Source organism: Abramis brama (assembly GCF_963993115.1).
Source record: "Abramis brama genome assembly, chromosome: 15".
NCBI lineage: Eukaryota > Metazoa > Chordata > Actinopteri > Cypriniformes > Leuciscidae > Abramis > Abramis brama.
In genome coordinates this window covers 4622891-4641113 of record NC_139977.1, presented here as the reverse complement: position 1 = coordinate 4641113, position 18223 = coordinate 4622891, and the positions used below count along the sequence as shown (strand labels likewise).

The 18223-nt window shown below is 39.1% G+C and overlaps 1 long non-coding RNA gene across 1 annotated transcript in view; it reads right to left on the bottom strand.

The window, feature by feature from the left end:
* LOC311097791 overlaps positions 1–18223 on the bottom strand; it is a 260798-nt gene that overhangs the window by 184949 nt on the left and 57626 nt on the right. The gene's annotated exons all lie outside the window — the stretch shown is intronic.

Below are 18223 nucleotides of genomic sequence, written 5' to 3'. Positions count from 1 at the left end.
GAGGAACAAACCTAAACCCAAACCCTTCAGCAGCGATTACTCTGAGCTGTGATGTGAAAGGCAGCAGACAAGGAAAAATATATCCCTTTTTCCCGTTTGTAAGAGCACTCCAAAAAAACACGCCACTGGCAAAAAATTATAAATATTTTATTCATCAGACTATATATATATATATATATATATATATATATATATGTATATATGCTTTTAAATAGCAAAATGGTGTAGTTACAACATGTAGTGACCGGCCTAACCTTGACACCTTGTGTGTAGTCTCAAACCGTTCTCACTCCGAAGGCATCAAAAACTGCAGCATTGACAGATGCCTTGCCACTATTAAGATGCTAAAGGCACTCCTTTGGCAATTGCTTTACACTATCTACAGACTAGGATTACCATTGCTTTTAATGAGAAACCATTCCTGTCAATACACGGACACAAAGGACATGCGTTTTTTATTGTCAGGCAATTATATATTGGGGTATAATTTTGTCATTATGACACAAGTGTTGAGTTTTGATTTTTAGTTTAAGCCACAATCATTTTATTTACACTACACTCAGGGCTTGACATTAACTCCCGCCAAATGTGTATTTCAGCAGTGGCGTGTAACGCAGTCACTCCTAATAGCCATTTTGCGGGTTGAATTTTATATATAATATATCGATTTTACAGTTGTAGTCTTTTTAAAAGGCATCTGAAATAAAAAACTAAGTGCAATGTAGTGTTATAGATTATAGATTTTTTGATACACATCAATACTGAAATATCCAATACTCATTTTCCGCAGAATAGATACACGATATCAGCTGCGCTTTCTCGCTTTCTCAACATTAATATTAATATTAATACTCACTCTGACAGTGAGTTTCACAGAAACCCGCCTCTCCTCACTCATTCGTTTCATATTGTTGCTGTTACAGAGCTTGAATTTCGGCGTGGAATTGCTCGTATTGTGCATAATTTTACTCATTCCCGCAAATTTTGTGCCACCTCTCAGTACTTAATTGAGTTATTTTTCGCTGCTTATTGCACTTCAACAGTCAAATACACACAAAATAATGTCAAAGTGCTGGTCTTGATGAGTATTCACATAAACACAGTCAGTTATGTTTGAATTGAACGTAAACGGTTGAGAAACGCATGTGTAACAGTATAATGGATCAGTGTGTCTGGTCTTAAAGTGACAGCAGCCTAATAAACCTGCTGCCAAATTATGAGATAATATTAAAAATATCTATATGGCAGTTTTCCCCCATGGTATCGATGTCAAAATTGTGGCCAGTGAAAATGCTGTAACTTTGGAAAACCACTGAGCAAAAAAGTTAATGCCAATCCCTGATTTTACAATTTAGACAGTTTGAGCGCTAACCCCTAAACCTAAACCTAACCATTTCTCAATATAAAACAACATAAAGGAAGATATAAGAGGATACAAGTACAGTCACAATTATTTACTCAAAACTTGCAAATATTCCAAGTCTTGCTGAAGAAGCGTCATCTATTGAATGAGGTGTGTGACTGTCTTCACAGAGCATGAAGATTTTCAGTGATTAAAACCTTAAATTTCACTCTGTTCCTCACATACAAATAACATATGGCTTCAGAGGTCTTGGAATGCACCACGAGTCATTTTTCATACTTGTATGCAATAAATTACTGTGACTGTTCTTTCATCTGCATGTTACGTGTTTTATCTTGTTGAAAAGTGGTTAGGTTTAGGGTATGAGTGGGATTAGGTGCTCAAAAATATCTATAAAAGGATACAAATAATTTACAATTTTACAAATGCTTGCAAAAGTATTAAAAACATAATCAATTTTGTTTTACAAAAAAACAGTAATGTGGAGGCATTTTACCTAAAATTATAATGATAAGAGACACATAAAGCAAGAAATTGCAAGCACGCAATTTATTATTGTCTTAGTAGTTGCACGCAAAGCGATTGATCATGCTTCGGTTTTTGTCTCCTTTTGAGTGAGAATAGATTGGTACTAACTTTTGACAAATATCTTGTCCACAAGGTTAATCGATGGCACAGATGTCTCTGTGAATAGTTGTACAGAAGCACTAATGCAATTAACGGAAATTGAGACAGACAAGGCTTAAGACTATCCCAGACCAAAATGTTGGCATGTTTGAGCTGTTTTAACTCAAAGTAACTTGCACTGCATTATCTCTTAAAATATGTCAGTGTCATTGCTTTGGCTCAAGATTCACACCAGTATTGTTTTTATTTTTCTAAGTCACGTTTATAAAAGCTACTTAAATGCCCTAATTGAACTAATTAATTGAAGCCCTGTCTGTGAAACCGGGTCATTGTTTGACACATATATCACTAAAATGAAAGTAGGCTATACATTTGGGTAACACTTTATTTTGATGGTCCACTTTAGACATTCTACTATTAGTAACCAGTCAAGTACTTGTCAACTAACTCTCATTGGACTATTAGACTGTTTAGTAGATATTAAGCAGGCAGTCTACTAATACTCTAATGACTTGCTAGTTGACATGTTGTTTGTAGTTAGTAGAATGTCTAAAGTGGACCATCAAAATAAAGTTTTACCTCCAGTCGCACTGGAAGATCTCGTTTACCAGCTGCGAATTACCTCAAACAAAACATTGAACTATCTTCCAAAGATTCAAGGCTATGAACCTCACAATCTTTGGCCAATCCAGCGGGGTTTTTTTTTTTTTTTTGTTCTCCTTATCTTGCATCAAATGTCTATCTTATAAACACTACTTGCACCTCTATGTGGGCATGCATGTTGAGAGTATTATTCAACTTCTTTCTTTCTGATTGGATGTATGTTTACAGACGATATATGCGCTTTGAACATCTTGAAGCATTATACATATTCATACTGATTTTGTTTTAAAAGCCAGCAGTTAAGGAATCTCTTGGCTTCGTCAATGAAAAATATTAAGCAAAATGAATTCCTCTGTGTTATGTATTGTAAATATCACTTGTACAGAATTCAGAAGAAGAGAGTAGTTCTGTGTTTACATATGAAATGAATTGAAAATGGTGAATTGCTGATATGGTGGAGGGGCTCATGGTGTTGAACCAATACTGTAATTCCATCATGACACTTGATGCTTTCCACCAAGAAGAGCCAGTCAGAGCCCGTCATCCTCCACACGTGAGAAGGGCATATGAATATAGTTTAGCCTTACAATGCTTGAAAAAAATTAAAAGCACAATACTGAACAGATTTCATTGAGGATAGTATATATACTCATCTTTATTTATACATTTTAATTGAATTACATATTTCTAATTTATTATTTAAATGAATATTTGTTTATTTATTTTTATGGTACTGTACATCTGTCATATTCAATTATTTTTTAGATATGTGTAATCATGATGGACCTGCATGCAAGACATTTTCCATCAAGGTGTGAAATTCCAATTTTATCAACAGTCATAGAGGTAACAACAATATGCATCATGTTCACCAACATTTTATATCTCAATATATCAATAATCTGTTTTCTTGGCTTTTTCAAGATCAAAAGACAACAGGGTTGAACGAACACATAAGAAGTTAGAAGCTCAAGGAAGTAATTAACACTGATTTTCTTTTCTTTTCTTTTCTCCCACCCACTTTGAACACGAGTAATAACTAAATATTGAATGAAACTAACTAAATCTTATGAAGCACTATTCATAACCAGGGAATTGTGGAAGCATGCAGGAAATCAAGCAACCCGTACTTATTACCAATGTTTAATAATGCATCCCTAACTCATATCTGTACTGCATGCAATACTGGTACCATACATTCCAAAACATATTTTGCAATTAATATCGGCAAACTGATCTAAAAAGTCAAATTAAACAAATGTTCTTGTATCTGCATAAGCATAGCTTCTTCACTCAAGGATCAGAAATGTATGAATGCACAATGGACAATAAAAATAGGTTATTAACATTGATTGTATATTCATAGTGATGCTAGGAGATTATGTAACAATTAAGTGTAACAATATGATATTTTAGGCACGGATTCTGCTGTCCATTTGACGCAATTACTTCTCCTGTTCATGCATACATAAATGGTTTTCTTTGCCCATTCTTTAGAAGTTGTTCCAAACTTCAGAGTTTGTTTGACTCTGTCTGCAGAAGATATCTTGGTGTTGTACATTATTATAAGGAAATTATGTAAGGACTCGGGCATTAGGACTTATTTTAATATATTCCAAAAACAATTTCTAGATGTAAATATGAACTATACTAAACATCTAATTGGAGCAGGGTGTTCATGTAAATACAAAATTCTTTCTAATAATGTGTAATGTAATATTTCTAAGCTTTCTTGTTTGTACTTTACTGGTTAATGCAAAGGTTACAAAGCAATGCTATGGGAAATACTTGATGACAAATCAATAATGTAAACAATTTGAAACTACTCTCCTTAGTAAACAAATATTTATTTATTTATTTATTTATTTTTTGCCTAGCAGGAAGTCTATAATTCAATACCCAGCATTATTTATTGTGCAGTCCCTTCTCTCTCCGTTCCTTTCTAGCATTCTTTTTCAGATCGCATTGACATTCGAAAAAACAACAATGGTTTATTTTTATTTTTTAAAATGTATTTATTTTAAATGTATTTTCCCTCTCATGTCCTAACAATTATTAGATGCCACAATTAGGCCTTTTAAGCTGTTTTAAGAAAACATTGTGTATGATTGTGTTGGGGGGAGGGGGGATGTGAGACACAGAATCACACACTATGAATGTGTGTGAGCACTAGTTTCTGAGAAAATGCACAAATGTCAAACGCTTGGTTACTGCTTTGCTTTTTGTTTGTGCCTCTCATTATTTTACTTTACTTTTTTAATTCATATTTTTGATATATTTGTACTCTAACAAAATACTCCAACAAAACTCATTTGAGAATGATAATGACGGCAAACTGACTATGTTTTTTGCACATGTTCACAGATTAAGCCTTAGCTTCCATTCACAGAGATGTAACAATATCTCACAACATCAGAAACCAACAAGCCCTCTTCGACGCCAACCAGAGGGTCATCAGATGCATATGGACTGACAGAAAAACTAAAATTCTGTTATAATCTTTGAAAATCTATGAACTCTCAATAAATACTGTGTAAAACTCTAAAAGTGTTCAGATTCACAGTTTATGGTGATGTTATTTTCTTGTATAATGTTCCTTCTCTGAACTTCATGTCCTTAACACTACCTCACACATTCACTCACCCACATTCAGTGTCATTATTAGTGGTCTAAACCTGTTTATATTATAAAAATATATGTTACATATAGGCAACCTTATATGTGTGCTTACTATCTGAGCCTGTTATAATGTCCTACACTCTAATTCTCACTTTCCAAAATTAAAAATATCATTACACTGACAAACTGTCACGAGTAGCTCCACAAAGGATGACGACAAGTATGACTGAGCTCATATAAGGTAATTAATAAAACAAAACGAATAATAAATAATAAACGAATAATAAAAACAGCAACGTAAATGTCCTGCGGCTCTCGACCCCATCCTATTTCATACCACAGTAACATTAATAAAGCTTGAATACATTAGCTCATACACAAACACGAGTCCCATCGGATTGCTTTCCATCGGCTGTGGAGGTGAAGACAACAACTCCCATGATTCCACGCTCATTGATGGCATCATCAAGCTACGCCTTTGTAATTGTTTTCAAATAAGCGACCTCTATGAACCTTTAATAGACTCATTTACATTATGTAAAAACAATTAACACAACAATCAAAACAGATTGTATTTTAATACTTTTAATACTATGTCTGTACAGAAAAAAAAAAAAAGAAAAAAATATATATATTTAATAAATGACGTTTCTAAAATTAAAGGTACACTATGTAATGTTAATTAACAAAAATGAAAAGAGTCAGATTCTTCTTCCAAAACGTGTTTCTGTCTTTCCCTGATTTACTATGGTATGCCTGTCATAAGTGTTGCATTTTAGACCCGACGGGTGGATTTTAATTTGAAATCACATTAATACGTCACTCATAATAATGTGAGAATAGGAATTGACTTGGCTTTTCAGAGATGGCAAGAAGAACTGTGGGGTTTGAAATGTAAAAGTGAAGCAGAGATGGTGTTTTATACTCAACAGGAGAGGTGTTTTATTGAACAGATAAATTGCTATATGTATTTCTCTAACAGAGTTTATTGTAAAGCATTATCTATTGTAAAGGCCATGAGAAGCAGAAGACTTGCTCTTTAAGGTGAAAATGCTTTAGGGATGTATGATGTATACGTAGCTAGCTAGCATTTGTTTTAGGCTCATAAAGTAATGCTCATGTGTTACACTGTTATAAAATATACTGAAGCCTTCTTGATCACTGTCGTAGACCTATAGGGAGACGGATTTGTTAAAGGGGTAGTTGATTATGATTTCACTTTTCTAACTTTAGTTAGTGTGTAATGTTGCTGTTTGAGCATAAACAACATCTGCAAAGTTACAACGCTCAAAGTTCAAAGCAAAGGGAGATATTTGCTTTTAAAGAAATTGCTTTTTAAGGACTACAACAAACCGCTGGTAGAGACTACACAACATTCATCCCGGGTTACTGACATCACTAACCCTAAAATTTACATAAACCCCGCCCCCCGAAAACGATTTATAGATTATCAAGACAGAATATGCTAATCAATGACTAGAAGATAACTACACATCAGCTGCATAAATTCATCAACTAAACATTCAGAAATGTCCTGTTGCTTCTACATGTTGTCACTTCTTCTTGAGTCTCTCCATCATTGTCTGAATCCAGTTTGAACATAAAAGTATAAAAGTTTTTGAAATTTTCAGTGCATGTCTGTGTGAGTGCAAGCTCTTGTAGCTCCGCCCTCTGTGCTGGGAGCAGCAGCTCATTTGCATTTAAAGGAACAGACACAAAACGGTGCGTTTTTGCTCACCCTCAAAAAGTGACAATTTTAACATGCTATATAAAAATATCTGTGGGGTATTTCGAGGTAAAACTTCACATACACACTCTGGGGACATCAGAGACTTATTTTACATCTAGTGAAAAGGGCATTATACCACCCCTTTAAGCTTCCTCCAGGTTTAGTTGTGATCATAAAGCCTTCCTTGGGGGCCCTATTCCTAGTTGGGACAGAATAGGAATAAAGATAAAAGATTATCAATTTGCTTCACATCCGTTATCCAGACATACTTATTCCAGGCGCTTATCCACACGTACTTTATTTAGATGCAAAAAAATGATCAGCCACGTCTCATTGAGCTCCAACACTTGACCGTGACATCTAACATCTAAACTTAACATTTAATGCCTGTAAACTAGGATTCTTTTTCAGACAGTGGCTGAGTGTATATATGTATGCTGAGTGTATTCTCCTCTCAGTTAGCTAAGTAATCCAGTTCATTGTCAGATTTCACAGACAGAGTTTGCAACGCCGGCGTCCTACATGTGGGTTTTGTGTGTTAATTATTTAAATGTATGCCATTTACAAAATGCTATGACAACAATGCTGTTAGAAATGAATTCTAAACATCAGAGGCCTCTAGATGAATTTACAGCCCATTTGGAGTTTTATACACACCTATTTGGGGCTGCCCTGTCCAATCGGAGCTGGCTCCAACCTCCATATGAGCAGGGAAATGTGTTTTATTTGTGACCGTGTGCTCAGTGCAGTTCTACTGTAGTATTTCACAGTCTCATTACCTTGAACTCTTAAGTTATCAGTTTATATCAGTCTAACAACACACTGAATCAGTCAGGGGTGCATTTCCCGTACAACGCCGTAACTCGCTGCTAACTACCATAGTACGATGCATCGTTGAAGAAATCAACTAGCTAGTCACGACTGTTTCCCGAAACCGGATTGACTCGAATTTTCCGTTCAACCACGTTGGTTAATGATGTCACCCAGGTGGTGGAGTAATAACTACTTTTAATTAATCAGTTTGAGATCGAATTAATGCTAGATGTTTTGCTATAACTTACGGACATGACATCTGAGGACTGTTTCTCATTTTTCTCAGTTATTTTGCTTTCTTTCCAGATTCAATCATAGGCTTGTTCTTACGTAGTAGAGCACGTTCTGTCAGGACCACTATCGTCAAATACGATTGACTATTAGCATACAGTTAGGATTTGCGGTAAGGTTCTGTTCTGGGCAAGAACTCCCTGCGCATCCATGCAGTCTAGCATGAATAAGAGCAGCAATAACCCCCCCTTAGGGTAAACAGAACAGAACTAACAAGAATGTATTGCAGATAGGGATGGGAACCGAGAACCGGTTCTTCTTCAGAACCGGTGCCCAGTGAATCGATTCCTTGGAACCGTTAGCATGCCTGCTTAACGATTCCGCTTATCGGTTCCGCTCGTTCAAATGTGACACGACGTCACACACGTGCTGCGTTGTTTTGGTTCAGAACGTAGCAAACACTATGAGCAAACATGGCATCGAGGCAGAAGCGCTCTGACCGCGTCCTAACTACATGCGACGCGACGGCGCGACACGCGATAAAAAGTATAATTTTCCATGTTAATCAAAGTTTAACCAGCCGCGACACGCGACGATTCTATTTGAAACGGATCCTATTTTACTGCGACGTCGCGCTGGAACAACAATCTCAAAGTGTGGCAATGATAATATCAGGTACTATTTTTGTGCTTTATTTAATGTTAAAAGCGTGTATAATGTGACTGAATATCATTTAGTGCTCCCAGCTTTGTAGCTGTAAAAACAACAATGGATAAGTCACATCAGATCTTGAAATTAAACAAATGGAAACAAAAACGTTCAAAATGTGAAGAAAACCCGTGTATTATTTGACAAAGATTGTTTTAGTAACTCAATAGCCTAATCCAAATGAGCACTGTTAATATTCCAAAAGACACAAGCTCTTCCTAAACTGTTTTCAGTCTGTGTTTTTAGTTTTTATGGCACATAAATGGCAGTTTTATTTATTTTTTTGTCCGGACCAATGAATGTGAAAATTGTCAATTTCCTAATCCTAAGGCACTCTTCTTGATAATCTTTCAAGGCACACAGGTTGAGAAACACTGCCCTAGGCTATAGGTCCCTGGACTTTACTTTGAGAAGTAGCTCACCTACTTTTAGGTTTGTTCTGAGGTTGCTACACATAATTTGTGTATACTCTGTGCTGTGTCTTCTGATCAGATATTAAAGCGAGTTAATACAAACAAATTTGTACTTATTCCCTCACCCAATAAGAATCGATAAGAGAATCGATAAGGAATCGGATCGATAAGCAATATCGATAATGGAATCGGAATCGTTAAATTCTTATCAATTCCCATCCCTAATTGCAGATATCATTAATGTCAATATTTTAATGTACAACATAATTCGAGAATTTAGTCTAATTCAAAGGGCTCTCAGAAGGCCAAATCCTGACTGACGAGAGGAGGAACTGGGGAGGGAGGAGGGTAATTAGCTCCTGAGAAACGCGATAGCTGCTGATAATACTGAAGGAGCTTATATATGTGTACCGTGATAGGCGTCGTATTCCTATAGGTAGACGTGTATCAGCTGAGAGTCAGCTAACGTGACCTGCCAGAACTAACGCTACGCTTGCTTTCGCACATGTGCACTCTTCAAAAACGCTGCTTTAAATATCTTGACAAAATACGTAAATTACATTTGTATGTATTCTGAATAAAAAATACAGATTGTACTGAATGTCAGCTTGGTTATTTGGCTCAAGATAAGGATTTATTGAGTCCACATGTCATGCAAACTAGAAACTGCTTCTAACCACAGGTGGAGAGCTGTCGTTCCAAACACACAACTTTGCGATGCTGTTTGCGAATGTTCGTTAGAACTATGTTTTAGAGAAACACTGACTCGTTGAACTGCTGATAATGACGGAACTTGCGACCATAGTTGGATAACGATGCTTTTGGGAAACGCACCCCATAGTGGTTCAATACATTTGACTCATTAACTGATCCAAGTCATCATGTTCAGTCAAGTCAGACTCAAAATGAACCTTCAGACCAAAAAATAATAATGATAATAATAATAACTTAAAATATAATGAAAAAAAGTTGTTTTGTTTAGTGTGTATGAAGTTTGAACCAATTATAATCTGTTTATAACATGTTATGTTTTACTTTTTCTCATTTTTGTATTTCCAAATGTGTTTGCACAGCATTGGTTATCCACTTGGTCCAATGTAAAATGTGTGTCCTGAAGCAAGACCAGCTGAGAACCACTGCCCCAAAGAATGCAAAAAGGACTTTAAAATGTAATTGATGGCACACAAAAAGCTGTTTTAAAAGGTATGCTCTTCCTTCTATTCTTTATTTTTTACCTTTTTTTTTGCCTTTCCGTGCATGATCACACAAATACGCAGAACCTGTGCTTGCATGAACATTTATCTGCCTTGCTTTGATGTTCAAATATTTCGATTCACCTGGTGCGGAAAGACAAATTTGCAGTGCAGTGAAAATAAAGAGCCATGTATTATTCAACACCTGGGGCTGACCGGCAGAGGAGCAGTGCCATCGAATGCCATACACAAGCTAGATTTAGATGCTCAAATATGCATACACATAGAAATAGAGATATGCACGCACAGGCAGTCCATTTGATTTGGTTTGCTTTATAATTACTTTTTAAAGCTTTTCACTTTTTATTCCCCCAAAAGATAAAACAATAAATAACAAAGTTCTTTTTACGCTCTTTCTCATGACAAAAAGTTGAGTAACTGAATTGACAAAACCTTCATACTTTACAAGAGTACAAACACTCTCAAAATCTAGAGTACAGCCTTTATGTCTACTACCTTGATAGCTACTTTCTCAAGCATTCTTGCTGAATTTGTGACCAATTTGCAACACTCATCATAGGTCGTGACACTGCATCAAAAAACGTTTCTTATCCAAAATGCACAAGAGACCCAGCAAACATTTGTTTTCAATAGAATTTGATGTAGACAAAACGTATTAATGTAAAGTACCCTTGATTTTGAGGCCATTTTTACCCACACACACTTTTTTATTTGCAGTAAACATGTAATATCATGTGACATGCATAAATGTGTAGAAAAGTAAAGTGAACCTTGAGAGCCTTGTGTTCGCAATGAGTTTGTGTGGTTCATGCACATTGTGAGGCAATCTGAGAGCGCTAAAAACAGTGTGTCATTAAATTGGATCCATTTGTGGTTTAATAATCATACAAGAGCGAAGTGTTGATGGTGAGGAAGAGCCTGGTGGAGGTGTGAATATTTTGTTCAAATATTTTACTGAAGCCTTTTGTGATTTCATAATCATGCTAGGCCAGGGTCAAAGTTGCAAGAGGTCTATTATCTAATGCTTTGTTCAGACAGGCAACATTTTCCCCTCATTCTACTAAAGTAGAAGATCAGGCCTTTCCTTACTGAGCATGCAACACAACTTCTCGTCCAGGCCCTGGTCATTTCTAGGCTTGACTACTGCAATGCTCTTCTGGCCGGACTTCCATCATGTGCAACTAAACCTCTACAAATGATTCAGAATGCTGCAGCTCGTCTTGTCTTCAACGAGCCCAAAAGGGCCCACGTCACTCCTCTGTTCACCTCTCTGCACTGGCTACCTCTCGCTGCTCGCATCAAGTTCAAGGCATTGACGCTTTCTTACAATAACCATTAACAATAATCTTATAATAAGCCCATAACTTATGCTACTCTGAATAATGCCTGAACTTCGTATTTTGAGCACTTCTTGCGTTGTTTTTGCCTCTTCATGATGACTCACTTAATTTAGTCCTAATTTGTAAGTCGCTTTGGATAAAAGCGTCTGCTAAATGACTAAATATAAATGTAAATGTAAAGTAAATTTAGTTTAATCAGTACAGCAAAAAAACAAGTTGACTGTCTGAATAAAGCCTTAGAGACTAGACCTGACTAAACCTTGACCCTGGCCTAGCATGATTATTAAATCACAAAAGGCTTCAGTATAATTAAATCAACTCTTAAATCTTGCAATAAATTAAATCTTACAAATTAATTCCAAACCACATTCATATATATATGTATGTATGTGCAGTTCAGATTTATAGTATCACACTATGGTGTGAACAACATTTACATTTTCTCCCTGGCAAAGGTCAGAAAAATCATAACTCACATTGTTTTAAGAGACGTGACTCTGAAATGTGCTTATTTTTTTGAAAAATTGTATTACACCACAAATACATAGTGTGATATAAACAGACCATGATAATCTCTGCTGGTTTACATATGTCTGACATTTCACATTTACATTTACATTTACATTTATGCATTTGGCAGGCGCTTTTATCCAAAGCTGCATTTCAAGGTACACATTTACATTCTTATCAGTCCTTTCACCATATTAAAAGGTCTGTGTAAACATAACTTATGATTTGTGTTATTTTAATTGTTGCCTCTTCTTTGCAGTTTACATTCTTAGTTGTTCCATATGGAGAAAAAATATAATTTTATTAATTTCAGAGGAAAAAGTTAAGTTCAGGATGAGACCAGTGTAAATCCAAGACAAATGTGATCTGCCTGCACATTCTGCCTTTGCCAATGTGACACCCTCCCATGCCATGTGACTTGGGTAGGAGCGCAGTACTGAACCACAGAGACTCAATGCATTTCTTACATAATCCTGCGTAGATTCAAAGCTAGTCTACATGTTCCGCTCTGGAGTAAAACACCTAATTATTCTTCTAATCTAATTAACAAGCATTTTTTTTTAATTAGCATTTGAATATGATTTTAAAATATGTAGAAACAGAACAAACAATCTAAGAAGATTATCCCTGTAAACCAAATAATATTCATCATGGTCTAATTAAAATATCTTATAGACATATTGGGGATATTCCCATTTGGGAAATACATTTGTTCAAACAGATTAAGGATTTTAAATTCTGATAAAATGTATCCTAAACTTGCTTTTTGCTTGTTTTCCGAGGGAGAACTGCACAAGGACAAACAGTGTGCTATGTGTGTGAAATGAAAATGTTACTGAGAGATCAGAAGTCCAGGGAGAGAGAGCGAAGTGTTGATGGTGAGGAAGAGCCTGGTGGAGGTGTGAATATTTTGTTTCTGTAATTTAAAAAAAAGCCTATACAGCATGTATTGGTACATTATTATTATAAAAAGGTATGCAGAGTATGTTCTTGCTAAATTGCTCCCAAGATTTTTGTATCATAATAGTAGAATAAGTACCCCTTAGTTCTATAATACTTAAAGTATAAATAATTTTTTGATTCTCCTGGTTGTTACCCCTTTATTCCCCAAACATTACATATCGTTCCCCTTTACTTACGTAGGCCTACTTTATAGGTACACAATAATTACCAAAAGTCACACTGTAAAGTCGTTTTAATTACGCAGTACTTTCCGGGCTGTAATCTAAAGCGTTACCCAAAGTTGTGCACCCATAGTTACTGTTGACGGTAGCCATTGATTTCCATAGCAGAAAAAAAATACTATGGAAGTAAATGGCTACTGTCAACTGTCTGGTTACCAACATTCATTAAAATATCTTCTTTTTTGTTCAACAGAAGAAAGAAACTCATACAGGTTTGGAACAACATAAGGGTGAGTATATGATGACAGATTTTAATTTTGGGGTGAACTATCCTTTTAAAGCTGCAGATTCACCCGTATGTAGATCTTAATCTTTTTAAATATCACAAAATAGCCATGTCAGTATCTTTCTAAATAAACATGAGATTTTTTTATTTTTTTTTTAGTTTCAGTGGAAACAGGTTAAACTGAATGGATATCAGTTACATTCCTCAAATTTAATAGTGAGTTAAGGCACAGGATAGCATCAAGTCCCAGGCCAGGTGATTATGCTGTCGACAATAGGTGTGTTGGACATCGGCTGCGGGTGGATGAAACCGATTAGCGAGAGTTGCCGCGTTCAGGCGAGAGGAGCTGAAAACGGAGACGTGAAGTCAGACACTTTCTCCTTCCCGTAGTGACGCTCGCGCTGGATTCGGCCAATCATGGAACAATTGTGTCGTCATCAGAGCTCGTGCTCCTGCTCTGAGTCCTCCTGTTTTTGCTGTACTTTAATGGTATACGTCATAGGCGCTGTCTCAAGTCGGAAACAATTTCTAACCGACATGCACTGCTTCAAGTCAGCCGCCGATTGGTCAGCGCAGAGCTGTATGAAGTCGAACAAGTCTAAAAACTCAATGGCTGCGTCTGAAAACTTAGTCAGCTGACTTGTTGCCTCGCTGCCCCATCAGGCAATGACTTTGTAGGCAGCGTTTGCGCACAATGGCACCTCATGAAACTGATTTCAGACAGACTTCTGAGGCAGTGTAATGGTCTACAGCAAAATAGAGCGAGCTTTGTTCAAAATTAAGTGAATATTTAATGACTACAATAGTAATTTCTCGCTAGAAATGACATCATAAGTGGAAAACGTTGATCAAAAATGTACATTTACACACAAAATGGCGACTGGCCACAACTTTCAGACGCCATCTTTATTTTTCTATCTGAAGTGTCACAGAATGGAAAGCACAGGATTGTGGGATATCAAAGGCAGAGAAGGATACATCTATTCTGCCTTCAAAAACCGATCAGATGAAGGGATATCAGGAGACAGAAAGTGAATCTAACATTGCATTCGGACGAGCCTTGATGCCTCACGACCTTAGAATGAGTCCTCCAAAGGCAGCATTTATCAGTTTTCGGACGCAGCCGATGTTTAATCAATGTCAGCATTATTATCCATCTGCCTTCGCTCCCACTAAAGGAGTAATGTGCTCTTCACTTCAATAAATTTGTTCAGGAAATTCCTAATAAACATTACTAAAGCAAGATGCATTTTTTAAGAATGTAGAAAAATGGATGCTTTATTCAAACACTTTAATAACTTTTTAATGCATCTAAATACAGGCACTTACGATACAAATAACAAGCACGCAAAACAAAGCAACAAAAAAAAGGTAGATGCAATATTGTTTGAAACTGTGCTAGAGAAGTCATGTAAGTATGTCAGGTGGTCAACACACAATACTTCTGTATAAGATACACCTGTGTTCCCTTTCAAGGGAACTCCCGTTGCGTCGAGAATGACGCTATGGGGAACGCTTTGCGTGATGACGTCTTGAAGCACATGTAAAATCAGTCCAATGGTGTGGCGGAACGTCAGAGGCGGGTGACGTCACGTACCAGGAAACTATAAAAGCCGGCCCGAAACAGAAAACGAAAGCTTTCTGAGTCTTCAGTCGCGCTCTGTGTTGAATTCTGTCCTTGTTATTTGGTGTTGTCTGTCTATATATATATATATTTATTCAGATATGGCGAGCAAGCAGCAGTATCGAGTGTGTGTCCATCCCTGCCCGCGTTATTTAACGGGAGGTGACACACACACTCTTTGTGTTGTTTGTTTGGGAGAGGAGCATGCCCAGTCAGCACTCGAGGGTGGTGACTGTGTGCATTGCTGTGCGCTTCCATTGCGGACGCTCCGATCCCGTTTGGCTCGGTTCAATCCCGACCACGTTCCCCAGGGCTCGGGTCCCGCCGCGGCTGAGGCTCGGCGGCGATCTCAGACCTGGGGTTCGCAAATGGATCTGTCAGTGGATGTTGAGACGGGCTCTGCCTTATCTCAGCCTCTTACTGACAGATCCAGTGCCTCTCATCAGGGTGTGGAAGCACGCGCTGCGGTTTCTTCCCCCCCGATAGAGGCACCAATACTGCAACTATCCAGCTCTGAGGAGTTGGATGTTGTGAGTATTGAAGCTGAGTCTGAGGATTCGCCACCTCAGTCTCATGCATTCGAAGAACTGCTCGATGTAGTTACAAGAGCAGTAGACAGACTTTCTCTTGAGTGGCCAGAGGATAGGCAGGACGTTCGTTCGAAAAGCAAGCTCGACGAACGCTTCCTGCCATCTCGTACACAGCCTCAGCGTAGGAGTCTTCCGTTTTTCCCCGATCTCCACACCGAGGTGTCGAGATCGTGGGGAAAACCTATGTCATACAGAGTATATACACCTCAAACATCACATTACTCTTCCATCTACAAATATAAAGAGTATGGTTATGGGGAGATGCCGAAGGTGGAAGAGACGCTTGCGAGCTATCTCTCTCCAGCAACGGCATCTTCCCTGAAGGCTCCTACACTCCCCACCAAACCAGTTAAATTCACTTCCTCCCTGATTCATAAATCGTATGCAGCCGCTGGTCAAGCTGCAGCGTGTCTGCATACGATGTCCCTTATGCAAGCATATCAGGCAGAATTACTGGGTGATTTAGAGGAGGGCGGGGGTATTGGTCCTGACACAGTAGCCGAACTGCGTAGAGCCACAGATTTGTCTCTCAGGGCCACCAAGGAGACCGCTAAATCAATCGGGCGGTCTATGGCAGCCCTGGTGGCCACTGAGAGGCATCTGTGGCTCAATCTGAGTGACATCAAAGATAGAGAAAAACATGTTCTTTTAGATGCTCCGGTTTCTACTGTTGGGCTATTTGGAGATGCAGTGAACAGTGCGGTAGCTAAATCGCAAGAAGCTTCAAAACAGGCTGCTGCACTCCAGAAACTTCTCCCCCGCCGCTCTTTCATTGAGGCTGCTGAGCGGGAGCAGCCTCACTCCTCTAAAAAGAGCGCTGATCATCGTGCCACTCAAAAGCAGAGTGTGTCCTCCCGTGCTCCCCCACAAAAATCTCGGGGACACGGAGGGCGCGCTCAAACCCAGCAGTCTTCGAGGGGTAGAGCGGATCTGCGGACCGTTATTACTGCCAAGAAGGCTGCTGGGAAGAAATCCTGACGTCCGAGGGCTCAGGACAAATGAGGGTAGTCCCCCCCGAAGCAGAGCGGTTAACACCTCTTTTTACGGTGCCCGTCTCTCTTCGGTACCCTCAGGGGACCGTTCTGCCAACCCTGCCGCCTCAGGTGTTACAGGGCGCAGCGGTCTCCGGCGAGCACATATCTCAAGGACCACCCGGAAACGTAGTGGCCTCGGGATGCCCGCCCCCTCCGAGGAGGGCGTTAGAGCAGTCTGTTCGGTCGTTCCCTGCCGGTGCGCCGTTACAGGGCGACGAATTGACTACTCAACAACAACAAAATCCAGAAACCAGTCTCGAGAGGCTGGTACCTCTAGTAGAATCTTTGACAGCGTGGAAGCTACTGTCAAATGTTTCTCGTTGGGTCCTGCAGACCGTAGAAAAAGGGTATCAGATACAATTCAAGAAACGCCCACCTCGGTTTATGGGGGTCCTGCCCACAGTGGTGGGCCCCGAGCAGGTTCTGGTCATGGAACAGGAAGTGAACACTCTGTTAGAGAAAGGGGCCATAGAATATGTACCTCCCTCCGACAGGGAAACCGGGTTTTACAGCCGGTACTTCATAGTTCCAAAGAAGGACGGGGGATTGCGTCCCATTTTAGATCTTCGAGTTCTGAACGAGTCAGTCATGCAGCTCAAGTTCAAAATGTTAACATTGAGACAGATCGTGCCACAGATCAGGTCCGAGGACTGGTTTGTCACGATAGACCTCAAGGACGCATATTTCCATATTTCCATCCGTCCGTGTCATTGGAAGTTCCTGAGGTTTGCTTTCGGGGGCAAAGCATACCAATATCGTGTTCTTCCATTCGGCCTAGCTTTATCACCCCGCACTTTCACCAAATGCATGGATGCAGCTCTGGCGCCGCTGCGCCTCCAGGGTATTCGCATCATGAACTACATCGACGATTGGTTGATTTTAGCTCAGTCGCATCAGTTGGCGGTTCAACATCGAGATGTTGTTCTCGCCCACATGAAAGAGCTGGGGTTACGGCTGAACGCCAAGAAGAGTGTGCTTTCTCCTCTCCAGAGGACCACTTTTTTAGGCGTGGTTTGGGACTCAGTGTCGATGCAGGCGCGCCTGTCACCGCCACGTATAGAGTCCATCCTTGCAGCTGTGAAAAGTGTAAAGCTAGGCCAGCTACTCACTGTCAAACAGTTCCAGAGACTGTTGGGTCTCATGGCAGCAGCTTCCAACGTGATACCTTTTGGACTGCTGCACATGAGGCCCCTGCAGTGGTGGCTCAGGACCAGGGGGTTTTCCCCGAGGGGCAACCCATTTCGCACAATCAGGGTCACGCGGCGATGCTTACGTGCCCTGGTTATGTGGAAGAAACCTTGGTTCCTGTCCCAGGGCCCAGTGTTGGGAGCTCCTTGTCGTCGCAAACTGCTAACGACGGATGCTTCCCTCACGGGTTGGGGAGCGATCCTGGAG